The 19,678-nt window shown below is 35.7% G+C and overlaps 1 long non-coding RNA gene across 1 annotated transcript; it reads right to left on the bottom strand.

Moving 5' to 3' along the window:
* Positions 1-2,983: 2,983 nt before the first annotated feature.
* LOC134326525 (uncharacterized) lies at positions 2,984-18,715 on the bottom strand. Its single transcript, XR_010014519.1, has 3 exons — positions 18,620-18,715; positions 5,997-6,169; positions 2,984-3,780 (listed from the first exon to the last, which is right to left on the bottom strand). It is a non-coding gene; the product is annotated as an uncharacterized LOC134326525 (long non-coding RNA).
* Between the last annotated feature and the right edge of the window lie 963 nt (positions 18,716-19,678).

Raw genomic sequence — 19,678 nt, 5'->3', positions numbered from 1 at the left:
GCTTAGAATGCTCTTAAAATGTCTACAGATTTAAACTGAGGTACTAATCTCACCCCTTGCTTTTTATAGCCATGCTCAGTGGAAACAGCAGGTACATTGGAATCTCTAGTTCTTCGTTGATATGGACCGATGCTCAGACTTACTGTCGAACTCATTACACAGATTTGGCCTCTGTGTTTGCTGAAAGTGAAAACAGCGCCTTAGCTCAGATAGCATCAGCCCAGGGTTCTTCTTGGTTCGGTCTGTACAGGGATACTTGGAAGTGGGTGGACGGCACCTACGCTTCTTCGCTGTCATGGAATTCCGGACAGCCCAATAATTATTATGGTAATGAGGCATGTGGGAGGTTTGTTAATGGACTGCTTGATGATGAAAGATGCTCTAATCTACACTACTTCTTTTGCCACAGCTGTAAGTTTTGTTTCATATTTACTTCTACTGATTCATAAGATTGTGGAATTTGTGGTCCAGGTTCTTATTCAATCAGATTAAACCAGTTTGTACTAGTTTCCACACTTTTATATTTTGGTTGGAAACGGTGAGGGTGGGAGGAGAAGTAATCGGTCATATCTAAGAGACTGTAAACTTACAGTAGATTAACAGGTCAAAGTTTGGTCTTACTCTAGTGCTTCCAAAACCAACATTAATTACACACAGAAATGTAGAAATAATAAAAAAAAAATGTAAATGTATTAAAGTTGGAACAAATGCATGTTTACCCCTGTTTACTTCACTTTTTAATAATGTAGTAACTCAGCATTGTGTGGATTCTGCAAATGAATTTCTCCAGATTTCTTAAAACTTTTCATGGAAAGATCAGAATGGTTTGGAAGTACACCACCTACAGTGTAAATATCATTAAAAGATTCACAGAATCTGGAGAAGGGGCACGGTTAGAAAGAAATCACAATTGATCCTGTTCTCTGGGTGAGAACGTTTCTGGTTGTCACCACCTGGTCTCTTGTGTCTGAGAGCTTAAGTGTCCAATATTGAACAGTCAGCACCAACCCTCAGATAGATCCAAGCTCATTGATTCATCCAGTAACTGAACATGAGCTACTGTTTAAAAATGTGGTTTACCACAATAATTGTAAGCCTTCATCCTCTCAGACATGAAGCTGTCATGTGACCTGGGATTAGCAGGGACTTTATTGGAGAAAATGAATAAATCAGGTTTGATAGAAGGACAGAATCTAAAAAAAGAATCAGCTAAATCTTCTGTTTGTATTTTTATGTATTTTACAGATCCACCAAGGAGACAAATAATGAAGCTGAAGTTGAGGTCTGATCAGAGCGTGTTCGGTCCAGTTGTGCAGTCAGCCATTCTGGCCCTGGTGAGTCAATCCAAAGTGCACCAAAAAATGCTTTACTTGATTTTTTGTGTTTGTATGTGTTTTCCTCTGATGTACATTAGCTTTCAACAGAAAATTCCACTTATTTCCACTTCTCCTGCTATGAGAATGGGAACTGGCGGCAGCATCTAACATCTGCCTATTAAATCACTGAGAATTAAAAGATAATTTAAGACTCCAGTTGTGACTCCAGTTGTGCACTTGTGACCTGGTGGTTATCTGGTGGACATGCTAAGTTTCTAGAGACAAAAGCAGACTGGCTGTGTTTACATAATGTACACTACATAGTGTACCAATAACAGCATGGACAAGTGAATTAATTTGACATACAACAGTAGATAGTAAGAGTTTTGAGGTTTGTGGTTTGGGACACAGCCAAAATAGTGGATATTTAGTATCTTTCATTGATGATTAGGGGTGTTGGGGTTGTTTAATATTCAGAGGGGGACGAGAACCTGTTTAGAAAGGTTCTGTGGTTAAGTATTACTGAAATGAGCACCGCTGTCGTAACACAGAGGTAAGAGGAGAAGGACAGTTTATGGACACCTTGATATTTTATCTAACACATACACTCTGCTCAAAAGGATGTGGACACGTCTCCTAATTATTCATTTCAGATGTTTTAGCCACAGAGCCCTGACCTCACAAATGCTCTTTTTAATGAATGGCCACAGATTTCCCCAGTCACACTCCAAAATAATTTGGTTAGATTTCCCCAGAACATTAAAGGCTTCATAGTAATGTCTTTAGTTTTTAATTGTGATTGCTCACAATCACATGAGTCATGGTCAGGTGTCTACATATTTCTGGCCATATATTTGGTCAGTATTCCTTATTATTGATTTAATATTAAGTTCACATACGTTTTTAAAATCAGTTTTATTGAATTCAAATGAATTCTGGTTCTGTTCTTTAGCTCAACCAGAAGCTGAAGGAACACAGCATGTTGCAGAACGTCACAGTAACGTGGAGGGCCGGCTCAGACGGAAACATCTTTAAGAAAATCAACAACCCATAACCTGTAGATCACGGATGTCCAAACTGTGGCCCGTTAACATTTTTTAAGCCAAGCGTATCTGTGAGGGGTGCCTGGTTGATCGATAGCACGGATGAGAACTACTAATTAGCTTGATAACTGGAAGCAATTTCTACAAATAACTTTTGTCTATTTTAATATTAGTTGTTTATGTCTCTGTAGAGGACTTTAGCTCTTCTCTTCTTGCTTCTTGCTTCAAAATAGAAGCACTGCAGGTTTTATGATGTGATACTATTTTTAGTTATTGATTTTCAATAATTTAATGTGATTAATAGGGAATCAAAAAGGAGACAGTTACTTTTTTTTTTACCTCACTGTATAACTTTTAACTCTCATTGACATACTACTCTGGTGTCTTTAACTAAATAAAAGTGTATTATTATAATTACATTTTGCGCTTTGTGTTTTTATTTTGCCATATCCAGGTCATTTGATAATTTGATAAAGTAATTTGATGAATTTGATAGCAGTCTTGGTGGTAGAACATCAAAAAATCTTGGTGCTCTGATCTTCTAACTAGGTGTCATTTTTCACTGTGAGTCCCTGCAAAACCTGAGTGTGCACAGGAAGAACCTCAGTAACACCGACACTCGGAGAAAGCTTCCAGTTTATTACAGGGAGGATGGAGTTTATGTAGAGGAGAAAACATGTGCACATGAGAATGTGAGTCTCAGTCCAAGCTTAGTTGCTGGGACCAAAGAGAATTATTTACAAGCAGAACCGAGTTAATGGTTAGAGGTTCAGAGGGGAGACAGCTTCTGTGGGTAACTATTACTGAAATGAGCATCGCTGTTGTAACACAGAGGTAACATCAGTTATGAGGAATCCCCTCCGACACCCTCCCTGCGAACAGGCCAATCATTGTTCGCGTAGGCGCCCAGCCTGCCGGTAGCAGAGCTGAGATTCAACCTGTTTCATGTTTTCTGTTTGCAGATTAAAAAATCTCACATATCAAAGTGCTAATTATTAATGTTTTTTAATACATGACTCACTGGTTGACTTGGCCATCCACAAGAGCGTCTAAATTCTTTAAATGCGAATCAAGGAGGCAGGAGGTTTCTTAAGCAAGGATACAACAGCGTATCCTTTTCACCTCCGCCATCTCACCCAGAGCAATTTGCAAGAGACTTGACCAAATTAGCATACACTAAGAGACATTCAAAACATTCAAAACATCAAGATTTAATGCAATAATTTATGCCCCTCCTGATGCAAAGAATCAAGCAGCTCAGCTTTGTTTGATGGTTTGAGACCTTCCATATTCCTCCTGATCACATTTCAGATGTTTCTGATGAGGTTCAGGTCTGGAGATTGATCTGGCCATGACAGGATCTTGATGTTGGTCATCCTCCATCCACATGGTCATTGACCTCTTGGTGAAACATTTTCCTGCTGGAAAAAAGATGTTTGTTGCGTGATTCATGCATCGATCACAAAGAACAAACTGATGAGCAGCTGAAGTCTCATATTAAGCAAAAATATAAAAAAGTGCCTCTGCATCTAGTGTCCTCAGTTCCCAAACCATTAAAAGGTTCATAAGAAGAAAGCTGAGGGATGGGGTAAACACGCCTCTGTCCAAACATTTTTGGAGTGTGTCGCAGACATCAAACTTTAAGTTTGTTTACAAATGAAAAATCTAATTGATTTTGTCAGAGAAATCTTTGTAGCTGCATCAGTTAAATAAAAGTTGAAGAAAATTAGCTGGTCACAGATTTTGGGTTTGTGTCAGGATGGAAATGAGGCTCAGAAATGGAAATTTCCCCCCTTAACAGCTGGTTTGCATAGGTTAGCTTAGGTTCAGAAGAAACATCAACTCAGTTCAGATATCTTAAGGAAACTGATCTTTAAGCTTTGGATCTTCTCATCACAGGTATGTTTTATATCGAATATTGAAGTCTTTATTAGGCATCAACAGTCCAGAATTCTGACACAAATCTGATTAAGTGAAGTGAAGACACTAACAAAGTGCTTAGGAAGGAGTTTTTTAAGACTACTGGATGAGTAGCTCAGGTGATGGTCATTAAGTTTATGAAAAGAATGCAACGTTCTTAATTTGTTTATTTGTAGTTGCTTTATTCCACACGTTATTTTATAGTTCTGATGAATTCACTGTTATTAAGTACAAACCCTTTATAACTCGGCATGTCTAAACTTTTGGTGATGTGTGAACTGAAGTTTTATAGTTTCGCTTTGATTTATTGGTTTAATGTTATTTGTTTTAGATAAATTAAGTGTATGTTGAAGATTTACACACATTTATCTTTGTGTTTGGGAAGGCAAGAGTTACCTAAAAAAAAGACAAAGCGGCAGAAAAGTTTTATAAACAGTTTGTATTGAAATTTGTGCAAATAAATCTAACTTTTAAGACTTTTTTTAATAATAATTTTAATAAAGTTTTTATATGGAGCATTGGAACATAGTTAAAATGAAAATCAGAGAGTTTTATATTTAGCTTTCACTATAAACCCCCTTTATAAAGAGGCCTAATGAGCAGACTGAACAGAGCAGATTTCAACAGTTACAATTAAATACTATTTTGTAAGTATTTATCTGCCTATTTGTGGTTTTAATGCATTATGTTTGTTTAACATGTTACAAAAGATATTTTTTGCATAACTTTCATTTGAATAAACTATGAACGTCTGGAGATTTCAGCCACTGCTCTCAGACGCACCAGAACAACTCTAATGCTTTAACGTCTGGAATTTACATTTACATTTCAAATGTAAACAAATTTTTTTCTTGAAAAGAAGATTCTTTGCCTGTACCTGGATCTTTAAACTCAAAGTTCATGCATCTAGCTTAGTTTTACTGTGGCGTCTGTAAAAGAGGGAAAGTTTATTTAAATCATGTTACACATGGTTCACTTGGCTCTTACTTGGTGGCACAAACCTTTAGTACCAATCTCGCTGCTCTATTTGCTATCACTGGTGGACGGTTCTGAAATCTATATAGAGAAGATGTGAATTCTGAGTGGATGGTGAAAGGAGGAGAACACATCAACACTATAATAAGTTCTGGAATAAAATACTGGGATGTTATTTATGATCAGAACTAAAAACACCCTAAAATAAAGGTTTATAAAAATGTTTAAAACAACAAACAGAAAGCAGGAACTCCCAGCTGGCTACAAAAACGCTTTCGTTAGCTGTGATATCTGCTGAAAAGTATCTGTACATTACTGTTTGATTTGTCATAAATAAACCCTAAGCCACCTTACAGACACACTCGCCAACAGCCAGCAGACAAAATGTAGACGTAAAAATGAATGACTGATAAAATAAGAAATTAAAGTGTTTGCATGTTTGTTTTATTGAAACTAGCCAAATGACTTGAATACTGTGCTGTCAAATAAATGCTTTTAATTTCACATAATTTAATTCTTTTTTTCCTCCACAGCTTCTCATCAGTCATGAAGCTGAATCTTTTATCAGTTCTTGTACTAAACGGTAAGAAATTCTGTAGTAGACGTGATTTTACATCACAACCAACCCAGCACAACTCATGCAAACAGTTTATATCCAAAAGTATATAGACAACTGACCATGTGCTTATTGGTAATTAATTCTAAAACCCTGGGCAGTAATAAAGATTTGCCCCTAACTCACTCTGTCCACAAGATTATGAAGTGTGTCCTCACTGGGTAAACTGGTGTTCCATTTTACCAGTTCACCAAAATGTAAGCTTGTAAGAAGAGAAGGAGCGTGTGTCAGGCAAATATGTCCTCCTTATACGCCATCGAGATCCCCAGCTGCGTAAGATTGAAATGGCTATGCTAAAGCTGTGAGAAAAGGGAAAAATGCATAAATAAAATGGTCAAAAATGTTTATAGCCACTATTAACCTAAATCCTGAAGATTTACATTCAGTTACATCATGGCAAACTGGACACTATAAGCAGCTTTTTACATCCTTAAAATTGGTCCCTCATTTAAGAAGCTTTGAGCTGCACTTTTCATTCCATCGTTCATCCTTCATCTCATGATACGTGCTGGCACATTGCTGGGGTTTGATTTTTACAACATTTTGCTTCAAAATCTCAGAAAAATCAGTTAAATATTATTATTACGTCTGTTGTGGTTTTGTGTTTTAAAATTTCGATAACAGGTTTTACTCCGATCGTCCTGTCTGTCCAGCCTGTTGCTTCAACTTTCTATTTGGTTAATCAAACCATGACATGGCCAAATGCAAGAAGCTACTGCAAAGTGATGTACACCGACTTGGCTCCAGTCAAGACCTACGATGATTTGTTGAAGATTGGGCAAATAGCTGCAGTCCACAACTGGACTTCGTACATTTGGATTGGTCTGTACAATGACATCAACAGCTGGCGCTGGTCCTTTCATGACCTCTCACTGTCTGCTATAACTCTCCGAAAATGGAACACAGAAGAGCCTAACAATGAACTTGGAATTGAACAATGTGCTTTAATAAAAACTTCAGGAGTTTGGAATGATTGCCCATGTAGCATACGTAAGTCCTTCATCTGCTACGATGGTGAGTCAAATTCTTTTGATTTTATGATTCTGACATCATTTATCAGACTTTGATTTTTCCGTATTTAGAGTTTCTATAAATTTTACATGCCCAGGTTGCCAGTTTACAGCTCAATAAAAAGTTCAAGTGAAAAGTTTTCTTTATATTAGTGATTGACGTGTTTCATGTCACTGATTTCAGTTTCCTGATTTGTGTCATTTCACAGCTGTTCTATGTCTGTGACTGAATGATTATAGCACATACATTATATTACAGAATTATCATCAGTATATGGCCAAAGTATTATTTCTTTCTATCAAATGACCACATCTTTGTTTTTACAGCTGAGTACCCTGGAGATAGCAGGTTTGTTGGCATCGCCAGTCCCAAATTAAACTGGGCCGATGCTCAGACCTACTGCCGAAGTTTTCACACAGATTTGGCCACAGCGCTCGACGAAACAGAAAACAATCTTTTACAGCAGGTGGCATCAGGTCAAGGCGACTCTTGGTTTGGACTTTACAGGGACGGTTAGACTTGGTCTGATCACACCAAAGCTTAGAACATCTACTGGGCATCTGGACAGCCTGATAATTATTATACAACTGAGAACTGTGGAAGGTTTTATGGAGGATTGCTCGATGATAGGAGCTGCACTAGTCAGCACGTTTTCATCTGTCATTACAGTGAGTTTCTAGGGTTTTTTTCTTGTTACTGCTGCAAATCCTTTGTGGGATCTTTCATGAATCAACTAAAATGCTAAAAAAAAAACTTCTATGCATCTGATTGGTGTAAAACATTGGCTTGACAAAGTGTTGGAGAGTGTAAACCCTTAGCTCATTAATGCTTTTGGTTTTACTATTATGAATAAATAAGTTCAAAAGTTTGTCAAATATATAAACATTACAAATAACTTAATGACACACATTTTCAAAAACAAATGGTATTTGGTAAAATGGTATTTTATGTAATTTCAGGTCATAAATATTAAAAAAAAACATCTAAATAATTTGTGTCTATATTTTTCCTTCCTCAGTTCCACCAATAAAGAGAAAAATGGTGAAGCTGCAGGTGATGTCTGATCAGAAAGTGTTTGATGCTGCTGTACAGTCGTCAATTTTGGCAAAGGTGAGTCTCATCATGACTCTAAAACATTGTGTGTTTTATTTTACACCTCATATTTATTAAATCACAATTGTGGGTGCTTACAGCAATATGTGAGCTGAAGAACAAAAGACAGATCTGTGGCCTTCCTTTTATATTACTGTAGTCACATCACTGTTTTAACACTTGGGTGTTGGACTTTGAAACCTCTATTCTGTGATAACGGTTGCCCCTTATCTGTTTACAACATTTTACAGCTTAACGACAGACACGTTGCTTATCTCTGTACTGTAGACTCCCAGTCACACCTTAAGCACAGTATAACTGAGGATTGAATGCACAAAACAGCATACTACTAACACTTAAGTAATAGTAAGCATAACATCCTAGCCGACATAGCTAGTTCCAGAGAACTAATATTAATAGTGTTGAAAGACAGAGTTCTAACAAACGTGCAAAACTGTAAATAGTTCTCTTTAAACTACAGATTTCTGTTGTGACCAGTCTATAAAGCAAACACAGCGTTAATGAATTAGGCTTTAACTCAGGATTAGCAATATAGATGGAATTATCAGTAATACATTTCTGGTCTATTTGTTTAGATTGTGCAGAAGCTGGAGGAACATGGCATGTTGAAGAACACCACAGTGACATGGAGGGTTCAGCCTGATGGAAACATTTTCTACAAGAAAAATGATCATCTGTAACTCGTACATTTCTTTATGTAACGCTGGTACATAACTGACCTTTATGTAGAACACATCCATATCATGTGGATTTTTATTTAAGATAAGACTGAGTGCACTGTGATTAAAGGTAGATTTAGAAACTTAGAAACGTCTAACAAATAAAAACGTGTTTAATCGAACAGTCTGTCTGTGATTGTGCACACGTCTTGTAAACACTATGTGGCCGAAAATGACCAAGTCTACCTTCCATTTCATCCCAATAATGTTCTGTTGTGTCGAGGTCTGGTCTTTGTTTAGGCCACTGGATTTCTGAACATCAGATTTATTGAACCATGACTTTACAGACTCTGCTTTGTGCCCAGGGGTACAGAGTCGTGCTGGCACAGAAAACCCGCTGCCACAAAGTTGGAAGCATACAAACCATACTAAAATAATGGTTCTGTCCTTCTGTCATCAACATTCAACATGCTTTTTTTATTTTATTTTGATGGGTTTTATAAGAAAAGCAACTTTTTATTGAGCTGTTTAGCATGACAGACAGCAGTCTGTAAAACTTGGCTGTAAAAATTGGCTACTCTGAATGATTGATAACGTTCTTATAATGAGATTTAAAGTGAGTGCACAATTATTTAAAAAAAAAAGCAATTTTACTGTGATTAAATAAAGGTAATATTTTGGACATTCTAATTTTAGTAAATATTTAAGTATTTACTAACTATTTAAGAATATATGTTTAGTAAATATTTATGTTTAGTAAATATTTATGTTTAAGTAAATGTTCAAGTGTATATGTTTAGTAAATATTTATGTTTAGTATACAGTGAAACAATTATAATAAATATCCTATAAAATCTTATGTACTCATAGTTTGTCTACACTTCTCATCTTCTATCCAGTATCTTTTACTTCTGATCCACATATTTGATCTGGTACAGTGTTTACACTGGATGCTCTTTTTGATGCAACCCTCCTTATTTACTGAGACTAAGGGTGTACCGATACCTTCATCCCCTTTCCTGCATCCCCAAACCATCCCCAAACTCGGTTTGTCAGACCCACCACAGGTACGTTTTAAAATTTGCATTTTCTTTTTTTATTTTCAAAAGTATATTATTATGTGTAAAACAGGCTAGCAATGCTTTATCAGTGCAGTAGATTAACCACAGGATGGCGACAAAGTACATCAACTAATCTCCTAAACGTCCTTCTCTGTATATGTTTGATTATATTCAAAGAAAACTGTCGTTATAATATTTTATAATAGTTTTTGTTTAAAGATCAGACGTTATTAAGGGTAGTTTAAGTGTAATTTACCACAGGTAAAACTTGGATAGCATTTAGAAACGAATTAGACATTAGTATAGTGTAATGGAGCGAGTTTCATGCTGTGTAATAAGTAATAATATCCATTTAATGGGTTTAAAGAGCTTCTATCGTTCTGAGTCTTTACAACTTATCTGTGTTTGCAGTAAAGTTGCTTGGTGTATTGTTTTCATAAACCATGAAACAGAACCTCAAGCCTAATATTTAAATAGAAATCCTGATACTTTAACCTGTATATTTGTGTTGGTGATGTTGGGTGAGGTTCTTATTCCCCACCAGCAGGTGCCACTAGTTTCCAGCACATAAGCTGCACGGGAAAGCACAAGCTCTCATTACATGTTATGTGTTGTGAAAGTAGAGTACTCTGATTATTTTCTATCAATAATCTCTCTTTTGTAAACCATCCGTGTTCAGATTTCAGCTAGTTTGTGATTATTTTATGACAGGTGATAAATGTGCTACTTTTATGCTGGTTGTCTAAATGTTATTACGTTTACATTAAGCAGCATGGTCACAGTTGACTAATGTTTGAGTTTTATACAGTGTGACTGTGCATATGTGCTATGTTTAACGTTATACTGTGCAGTTCATGTTACTTTTAAATGATGAATTGTTTATTGGTGAAGGGGAGGAAACACGTGTGTAAATGTGTGAAGCTGCTGTACTGAGGTCTGTCATTAAAGTTCCTGAAGTGTTTGCACTGGAATATTGTAGAATTAACTGGTACTGCTGTGCTGCAGAAACGAACGTTCATGGGGTCCAGTCTCATTCCTGTTTTAACATCAACAAAATAACACAAAGCAGATGAAGAATACCTCAGACAGGAGGCAGCATCACACCTGACACTGAACACGGGTTACAGTAAAGCCAGTATTCTGTAACACATGAAAGATACTAAGCTCAAATGAATTATGGTTATTGCTAAAGTGTTATCTTAACTTTTTAAGTTAGTTGACCACGACTCTGTACCCCTGGGCACAAAGCAGAGTCTGTAAAGTCATGGTTCAATAAACCCGATGTTCAGAAATCCAGTGGCCTAAACAAAGACCAGACCTCGACACAACAGAACATTATTGGGATGAAATGGAAGGTAGACTTGGTCATTTTCGGCCATATAGTGTTTACAAGACGTGTGCACAATCACAGACAGACTGTTCGATTAAACACGTTTTTATTTGTTAGATGTTTCTAAGTTTACTTTAATTTACCTTTAATCACGGTGCACTCAGGCTTATCTTCCACAAAAATCCACATGGCATGATTGATGTGTTCTATATAAAGGTCAGTTATGTACCAGCGTTACATTACTACTCGGATTTCGAATAAAAGTACATTCTTGTACAGCTTTTGAGTTTGTGTCAAGATGGAAATCAGGATCAGAAACGAAAGTTTTTCCTACGTACAGGTTTGCATTTAAAGTTTAGCATAAGTTCTGAACAAATGAAAACTCGGTTCAGAGATCTTAAAGAAACTGTGGCACCTTCGAATCTTCTCATCACAGGTATGTTTTATATTGAATATTGAAGTCTTTATTAGGCATCAACAGTCCAGAATTCGGACACAAGTCTTCAAGTTTTTTAAGACTACGGGACGAGTGGCTCAGGTGATTGTCATTAAGTTTATGAAAAGAATGATTAGAGTTTGCAAATGTCCTATCAAGGCAAAAAACCTGACTAATCTAATACAATACGTTTTATTTGTTTATAATTTTTACTTGCTTTATTCCACATGTTATTTTATAGTTTTGATAAATTCACTGTTAATAAGTACAAACCCTAAACTGTTGTGTGAACTGAAATGTTGTAGTTTTGCTTTGATTATATATTTTATTGAATCAGTTTTATGTAAATTAGTATATTAAAGCATTACACACATTTATCTTTGTGTTACCTGAAAAAAACTTGAGCTGCAAGAAAGTTTGTATAGAATTTTTTTTTTCAAAATAATAGTTAAGTTTTTCAAAGGCTATTTAATTAATTTGAGCTGGTCTGATGAGAAAAGTATTGGCTACTTGAACATTACTAACAAATTTTTACCTTCACATGGCCCCTGTTTTACATTTTTACAACTCCTCACCTGCGTTTCCCCTCACCCCGTATCTTTCGTTCTCATTGGCTGTTCGACAACGCACTCATTGCCAGTCGGGCAACTCGGATTCAGATATTTGGCAAGCTAGATATCTCCCTTCAGTCGCCGAGTAAAAATCAGGGCAAAAATCGTGTAGTGTGAACTAGGCATAAGACAACAGTATTCAGTACACTGCCTTAAAAAGTTTTACTATTATTTTTATAATTTATTATTATTAAATGAGAGTTTCAAGTAAAGCATTTTGCTAAAATGAGGGAAACTGGTACTTTGCATGATCTTTCAATTCAGTGACCGAGGACGATAAAGAAAAAGTTTTTATTATTGATTTGCAGAAAAAAAGAAGTTTGTATTTTAGTACATTACCACAAATATGTGTTTGTTCCACAGAATTAAGTACTGAACATCAGTGTTTGGCTGAATAATATTGGTGCACATGCAGAACAAAGTTTGTGAGCACCTCTGGCCAAATACAGTATAAGTAAATATCAGTAAATATTTATGCGTATTAAGTAAAAGTAAAATTGTTTATTAAGTGTACTTTCATTTTCCTGATGTCCAGCCATGGCATTCAGTGAATTCTGAGCGAACTTACTAATGAGTTTTATTTCATTTTCATCAACCACTTTATCCTGGTCAGGGTTGTGGTGGACACAATTTCACAGTCATACCCAATCATGTCTGTGTAGATGCCCGGCCGACCAGTAGCAGCACTGACGCTTATACACAGATCCCAGCGGTGTCTGGCTTTGTTTTCCCTGTGCCATGTGGTTTTCCTTACGCATCTTCCTAAAACATGCAGAAGGTGGATTAACTTTAATTATTCAGCTGTGTATATGTAAAACAGAAAACAAATTCCTGCATATTTGTTTAATTGAAATTCTACACAGTTTGTAAATAAATTAACCAAATGACCTGAATTCACTGTTTTTTTTTACTGCGTAACAAATACAGTGTAATACTGTGCTGTCCAATAAAAACTTTACATTTTATTTAACTATTTCTTTTTCCTATGCAGCTTCTCATCAGTCATGAAGCTTTTTGGAGTGTGTTGCAGGCATCAAATTTTTGATTATTGATTTTGACAGTGTAAACATTGAAAAACTTTTTTGTAGTTTTGTCTGATAAATAATAAAATCTGGAAATGAGGTTTGTAAAGGAAATTATCTAAAGCTTTGCACAGATTTCAAAGAAAATGCAAAATTCAGATCAGTTCGGATTTTTAAGCTTTTGGGTTTGTGTCAAAATGGAAATCAGCATCAGAGATGGAAATTTTTCCCAAGTAAAAAGGTGGTTTGCATTTAAAGTTTAGCATAAGTTCTGAAGACACGTCAACACAGTTTAGAGATCTTAAAGAAACTGTGACACGGTCTTTAACTTTCAGATCTTCTCATCACAGGTATGTTCTTATATTAAATATTAACGTTTTTATTATGCATTAGCAGTGAAGTAAAGACATTCAGCATATGAAGGAATTGTTTTAAGACTACTGAAAAAGTAGCTTAGGTGATTAATTTGTTTATTTTGAGTTGCATTATTTTATAGTTTTGATGAATTTACTAATAAGTACAAATGCTTCAACTCAGCATGTCTACTTTTAAGTAGTAGTGAGTGTAAACTGAAATTTTGTAGGTTTGCTATGAATAATGTTAGGTAGATTTAGTGTATATTAAAGCTTTACACACGTTTATCTTTGTATTAGGGAAGGTCAGTGTTACCTTAAAACAAGATGAAGTGGCATGAAAACTAGGAAAAATCTTACTTAAAATTATTTTTATTATTTACTTTTAAAGTTTTATTATCTTAGGCTATTTAATTCATTTGGAACTGGTCTGATGATAAAAGTATCAGCTACATAAACACATTTTTACCTGAGGAAATCACTTGTCGACTCTGTAAAAGCTGAGAGGTAAAGATGTGATGGAGTCGCACCACTTTGAGCTCTTTAAATGGGGTCACTGGCCAAACAAGCTCGAAACCCCCAGTTTCATTCTATTGGCATTTAATTCGGCTTCTACTGTTCAAAAAAATGATTTGAGGACAGAAAATTCTAGCTTTAGGATCTTACACATATTATTCAGCTGCCTTTGATTGTAGTGCAGCTTTAATATATCCATGAGAATGACATTTTCATATACACACGCTGTATTTTTTATCATTCATTATGTTATGATATCTAGTCATACACTATTTTACATTTAATTATTGATTCATGTTAAAGTAATAACATTATCAAAATGTAAACCAGCGAATTTTATGTAAAGCTTTCACTGTAGAACCCCACTTTATAAAACAGGCTTAATGAGCAGCCTGAACAGAGAAAAATTCAAGTTATGATTAAAAATACTCTTAATTTTTTTGGCTATTAAGCTTGTGGTTTTGGTTTGTTATTTTATATATTTTTTATATTTAAATTGTCACAAAATATATTTTCTGCCATAACTGCTATTTAAATAAACTATGAATGCCTGAAGTTTTCAGACGCTGCTCACAGATGGACCTTAGAACAATTCTTATTGTACTCATCTCCAGTGCTACCTAGAATTTATACTAAAATTTAAAATGTTAACGTAGTTTCTCTTGAAATGAAGGAGCCAGGTACATTACATGTTGTTTAAATTAAAAGTTTTTTTTTTTTTTTTTTTCAGCTCTTCTCACGTGTGCAGGCTTAGTTTTACTGTGGTGTCTATAAAAGAGGGAAGGTTTATTTAAATCATGTTACACGTGGCACACAAACCTTTGGTACAAGTGTCACTGATCTCTCTTTTCACTCGTTAATGATATACTAAGGTGGGGCGGTCCGGGTTCTTTCTGTGTGGAGTTTGCATGTTCTCCCCGTGGGTTTCCTCTGAGTGCTCCGGTTTCCTCCCACAGTCCAAAGACATGCAAGTGAGGTAAATTGGTGATATAAACTTGTGAACTGATGAATCTTGTGTAATGAGTAACTACCGTTCCTGTCATGAATGTAACCAAAGTGTAAAACATGACGTTAAAATCCTAATAAACAAACAATGATACACTATTTGATTTGTCATAAATAAACCCGAAGAAACCCTACAGACACACCCGCCAGCAGACAAAATGTAGGTGTGGGCATAAACAAATTACCTTCACCTGCCCAGAATTTTACATCCCCCAGTATATACATTGTGATTACGGCCTTGCATTACTGCTTTGTGCCAAGTGTTTAAGTAGGCTTGGGACAAACTACAGTCATGGTCAGGGATAAATGCTTCTTTAACTTCATTTCATTAATTTTTTTCTCCGCAGCTTCTCATCAGTCATGAAGCTGAATCTTTTATCAATCCTCCTACTGAATGGTAAGAACATTGTAAACAAATTCAGTATTAGACGTGCTTTTCAGTTTATATCCAAAAGTATATAGACACCTGTCCTTGTGCTTATTAGTCATTCATTTTAAAATCTTGGGTGATAATATAGAGTTGCCCCCAGGCCTTTGTGGCTGTAACAGACTCCACTCTTTCCACATGAATATGGAGTGTTTATGTGGTAATGTGTAACCATTTATTATAAAAATAAAAATAAATGAAAACAAAACAACCCCCCATCCCATTTCACCAGGTCACCCAGATGTATTAAGTAGGTTTGAGTTCAGGATACCTCCTCCTATTTAACTGTAATTATTAACCTCACTTTGTGCACAGTCAAGTTGGAACAGTAAAGAACCATCCCCAAACTTTTGTCATAAAGCAAGCATGTCATTTACTTTAAATTTATGATTATGGTGCTCTGGTGGTGCAGCAATTACTTATTCTAGTCCACTTTTACAGCAGGTGGCATCAGGTCAAGGCGACTCTTGGTTTGGACTTTACAGGGACGCTTGGACTTGGTCTGATCACACCAAAGCTCAGAACATCTACTGGACTCCTGGACAGCCTGATAATTATTATAAAGATGAGAACTGTGGAAGATTTGTGGGAGGATTGCTTGGTGATATGAGTTCTGCTTATCAGCACAAATTCATCCGTCACTACAGTGAGTTTTTTTAGTTTTGTTGTTACTGCTGCAGATCAGATCAGCTAAAAACACCTAAAAAAACTCTCTGCATCTGATCGGTGTATAAATCCGCTTGACAAAGTGTTGGAGAGTATAAACTCTTAGCTCATTACTGCTTTTACTTTTATTATGAAGAAATCCAATTTAAATAATAGTATTTTATTTTATTCTTCAGACGTAATTAAGGAATAATAATGATTAAAGAAAAATAATGTAGTTGGTTTTAAAAGGAACATCTGAGCATAAGCAGCTGCATAAAGATTTTGTGGATCTTTAAGTTTGACATTTATTAACAAGTTAAACAATCATAATCCATAATCCAGAGAATCATCTTATTTGTGTGATATATCATATAACCATAATGACCAAACTATGGCTTTATCAAAAATATAAACATTACAAATAAATTCATTGTTTACTATATGGCCAAAAGTATTCAGACACCTGACCATGATATTGTTGGACATGCAAACAAATATTATTTACTTACTTCTGCCTCAGACACTTCGGCCCAAGTCTTCGGAATGTAAATGAGCCACCAGTGGTGGTTTAGTGATCTCACATGAACCTCAGTCATTTCTTACTAGAGTCTTTTACAAGGTGTCTGGTGGGATTACACATCCCAGTAGGTTTGCTCACTGGTGGAGCACACAACATACCCAGGACCCACATAAATCTTACAGTAAGCTTGGTTTGTTTTTGAACCGGAGCTCTTTTTAGGATGACAATGGGTCTGTCTCAACTCCTAGTTAGCTGCCTTGTCATTTAAGATTTTAAAAATGACTGAATGATTTGTGTCTATATTCTTTCCTTCCTCAGTTCCACCAATAAAGAGAAAAATGGTGAAGCTGCAGGTGACGTCTGATCAGAACGTGTTTGATGCTGCTGTACAGTCGTCACTTTTGAGTTTTATCAGGGATCTAAAACATTGTGTGTTTTGTATTACATCTTTGTAAAGTGACCATAAGTATAAGAAAGGCATTATTTAAACAGAGCTTATTATTATTATTATTGTTATTTCATAGCTTTGTGGACTGCAGCATTTTGAGGTTTACTAAATCTTTGTAGTGTGATTTTGGCAAAAGATTTTTGTCTTTTCAATAAAACAGCCAATATATAAATAATTAATAATTAAAAAAATTCTGTTCTTTAGATTATGAGGAAGCTGGAGAAACATGGCATGTTGAAGAACACCACAGTGACATGGAGGGTTCAGCCTGATGGAAACATTTTCTACAAGAAAAATGATGATGTGTAACTTGTACATTTCTTTTATATCTAACGTTGGTACATAATTGACCTTTATGTAGAACACGTCCATCATGTGGATTTTTATATAGTGCAGTAATTAAAATGTTCTTAATACTAAAAAACAAATACTAATACTACATGAATACTAATACACTGTCGAGTCACATGATTATGCGCACCAGCTAATATCCAGAGTAACCGTCGTGCTGTGTGTAGCACGGACAGCAGCTGGACAGGCTGGGAGTGACCCAATAGAGTCCTGGTAGGTTGTCACAGATATGCAAAGCCATGCTGACTGCAGTGCATCCCACAGCTGCTGGAGGGGGCATTGGTGGAGGATCCATAGAGTGAACACGATTGAGACAGCATTTCAAAAGGACTGAAGCATGCTTTGGCTTTCTCTCATCCTCGTCTGCATGAGAACTTTTGCATGGGCCTTTGTTCACTGCATGTTTGCTTCAGTGCAGCACTTAGCCAATTTGTTTTTCAGGGTGTCATGTTCCCTCTCCACAGCTCCTACACTAGCTGGGTGGTAGAATTATACGACATGACAGGTATGTGTCAAATGTGTCAAGAGGAACAGACGGATGTTATTAAATGAGAATATTTTAGATGTTTTTTGGCAATAAAACTGAAATAAATTGATTTATTCTTTCTGTGTGACCCGGTAATAAATGATCCGCAGATCGGGACCAGTCCATGGCCTGGTGGTTGGGTACCACTGCTCTAAAGGATGCTCATTCACAGCTTCCAAGCTCTAATACAAACAGGAAGGGCTTCTTCTGTTCCTGTTGCTGTAAACACTGCACCATGTTAGATCCAGACTCTTAAAAAAGTAGCAAAACGAGATCAAATAAACAAACTATGGTTAGAAGCATTGAAAAGATATATGAATTATCGTTAGTGATATTGCGGTTTAATGTATTTAACTCTTTGGTCACACTTACAAAAGTAGCGTTAACTACAGTAGCTTCTAAAATCGTGTTTCACAGCTTAGCTAGCTTTTGTTATATTGGCCACATATTACTTAAAATAACTTAGCGAGCTTTTTATCTTGGGTTAGCTAGCCAGCAGGCATGCAGGCAGACAGCAAGCTACAATATCCATTCGCTCTAATGATATTATATCTATCGCTGATGTTGGCTAGTTCATTATCTCCTTGGAAACTTATATTCATGACTTAAAGAGGCAAACATTTAGAGAATAACACTAAACGTAGTGTTAGTAATATTTTAAACATCTATTTTATTAGCATTTAAAATATTAAAATAAACTAGAAACACTTACCTCAAATACACCGCTGCAGCAAATCTCCCACCTGCCATTTCTGTGCATATTTCAACGTATTTCAAAATACGCCAAAATAAATGGAAATCCGCCCAAACATACTGCTGTTCTATTATAGATCATTAATTATAAATTATTAGTGACATTTGAAATATTTTATTTGCAATGTCATGATACCTTGAAACCTGCCAATTTCCCTGCCAGTTTTAAATAAAATCCGCCCAATCTGGCAACACTGTCCGTTACAAATGTACATTTATATTCTTAAAGAAATTTAGAGAAATAACCCAGCAAGGTGACCCAACTGCCTCAACCCAGCGTTTGGGTAGGAACAATAACCCAGCATTTTTTAGTGTATAAGTGCAGTATATTAATCACAAGAGAGCGACAAAGTAAATCAACTGATTTTCTAAACGCAGCGCTTCTCTGTACATGTTTATCATATTAAAAGAAAATATGGTATAATAGTTTTTTTAAAAGTCAGACGTTATTATGGGTAGTTTAATTATAATCTACCACATGTAAAATAGCATTTAGAAACGAATTAGACATTAGTATAAAGTGTAAAGGAGAAAAAATACTTAGGTAGAACAGAATGTCATGCTTTGTAAAGTAATAATACGTATTTACATTTTCGTCATTTAGCAGACGCCTTTATCCAAAGCGACTTACAGTAGTGACAGTATACCGTGTGAGCAATTGAGGGTTAAGGGCCTTGCTCAAGGGCCCAGCAACTGCAACCTGGGCAGTGGTGGGGCTTGAACCAGTGACCTTCTGATTACTAGTCCAGTACCTTAACCGCTAGGCTACACCTGCCCTATTTAATGGGTTTAAAGACCTTGGATTGTTTAAAGAACATCTTAGCTGATCATTTTAAATCTTTATAATTGCGGTAACTAATCTAATCTTTGTTTTGTAGTAAAATTGTTTATATAGAAATCCTGATATTTTAACATTTTTTGGTAAAGCCAGTATTCTGTCACAAAGGAAACATACTAAGCACAAATAAATTATGATTATTGCTAAAGTGTTATTATAACTTTTTCTCTCTCAGTCGTT

This window comes from Trichomycterus rosablanca, chromosome 14 (genome assembly GCF_030014385.1).
Source record: "Trichomycterus rosablanca isolate fTriRos1 chromosome 14, fTriRos1.hap1, whole genome shotgun sequence".
Lineage (NCBI taxonomy): Eukaryota > Metazoa > Chordata > Actinopteri > Siluriformes > Trichomycteridae > Trichomycterus > Trichomycterus rosablanca.
Note: the sequence above shows the minus strand (reverse complement) of the source record. Positions and strands in the feature narration are given on the sequence as shown.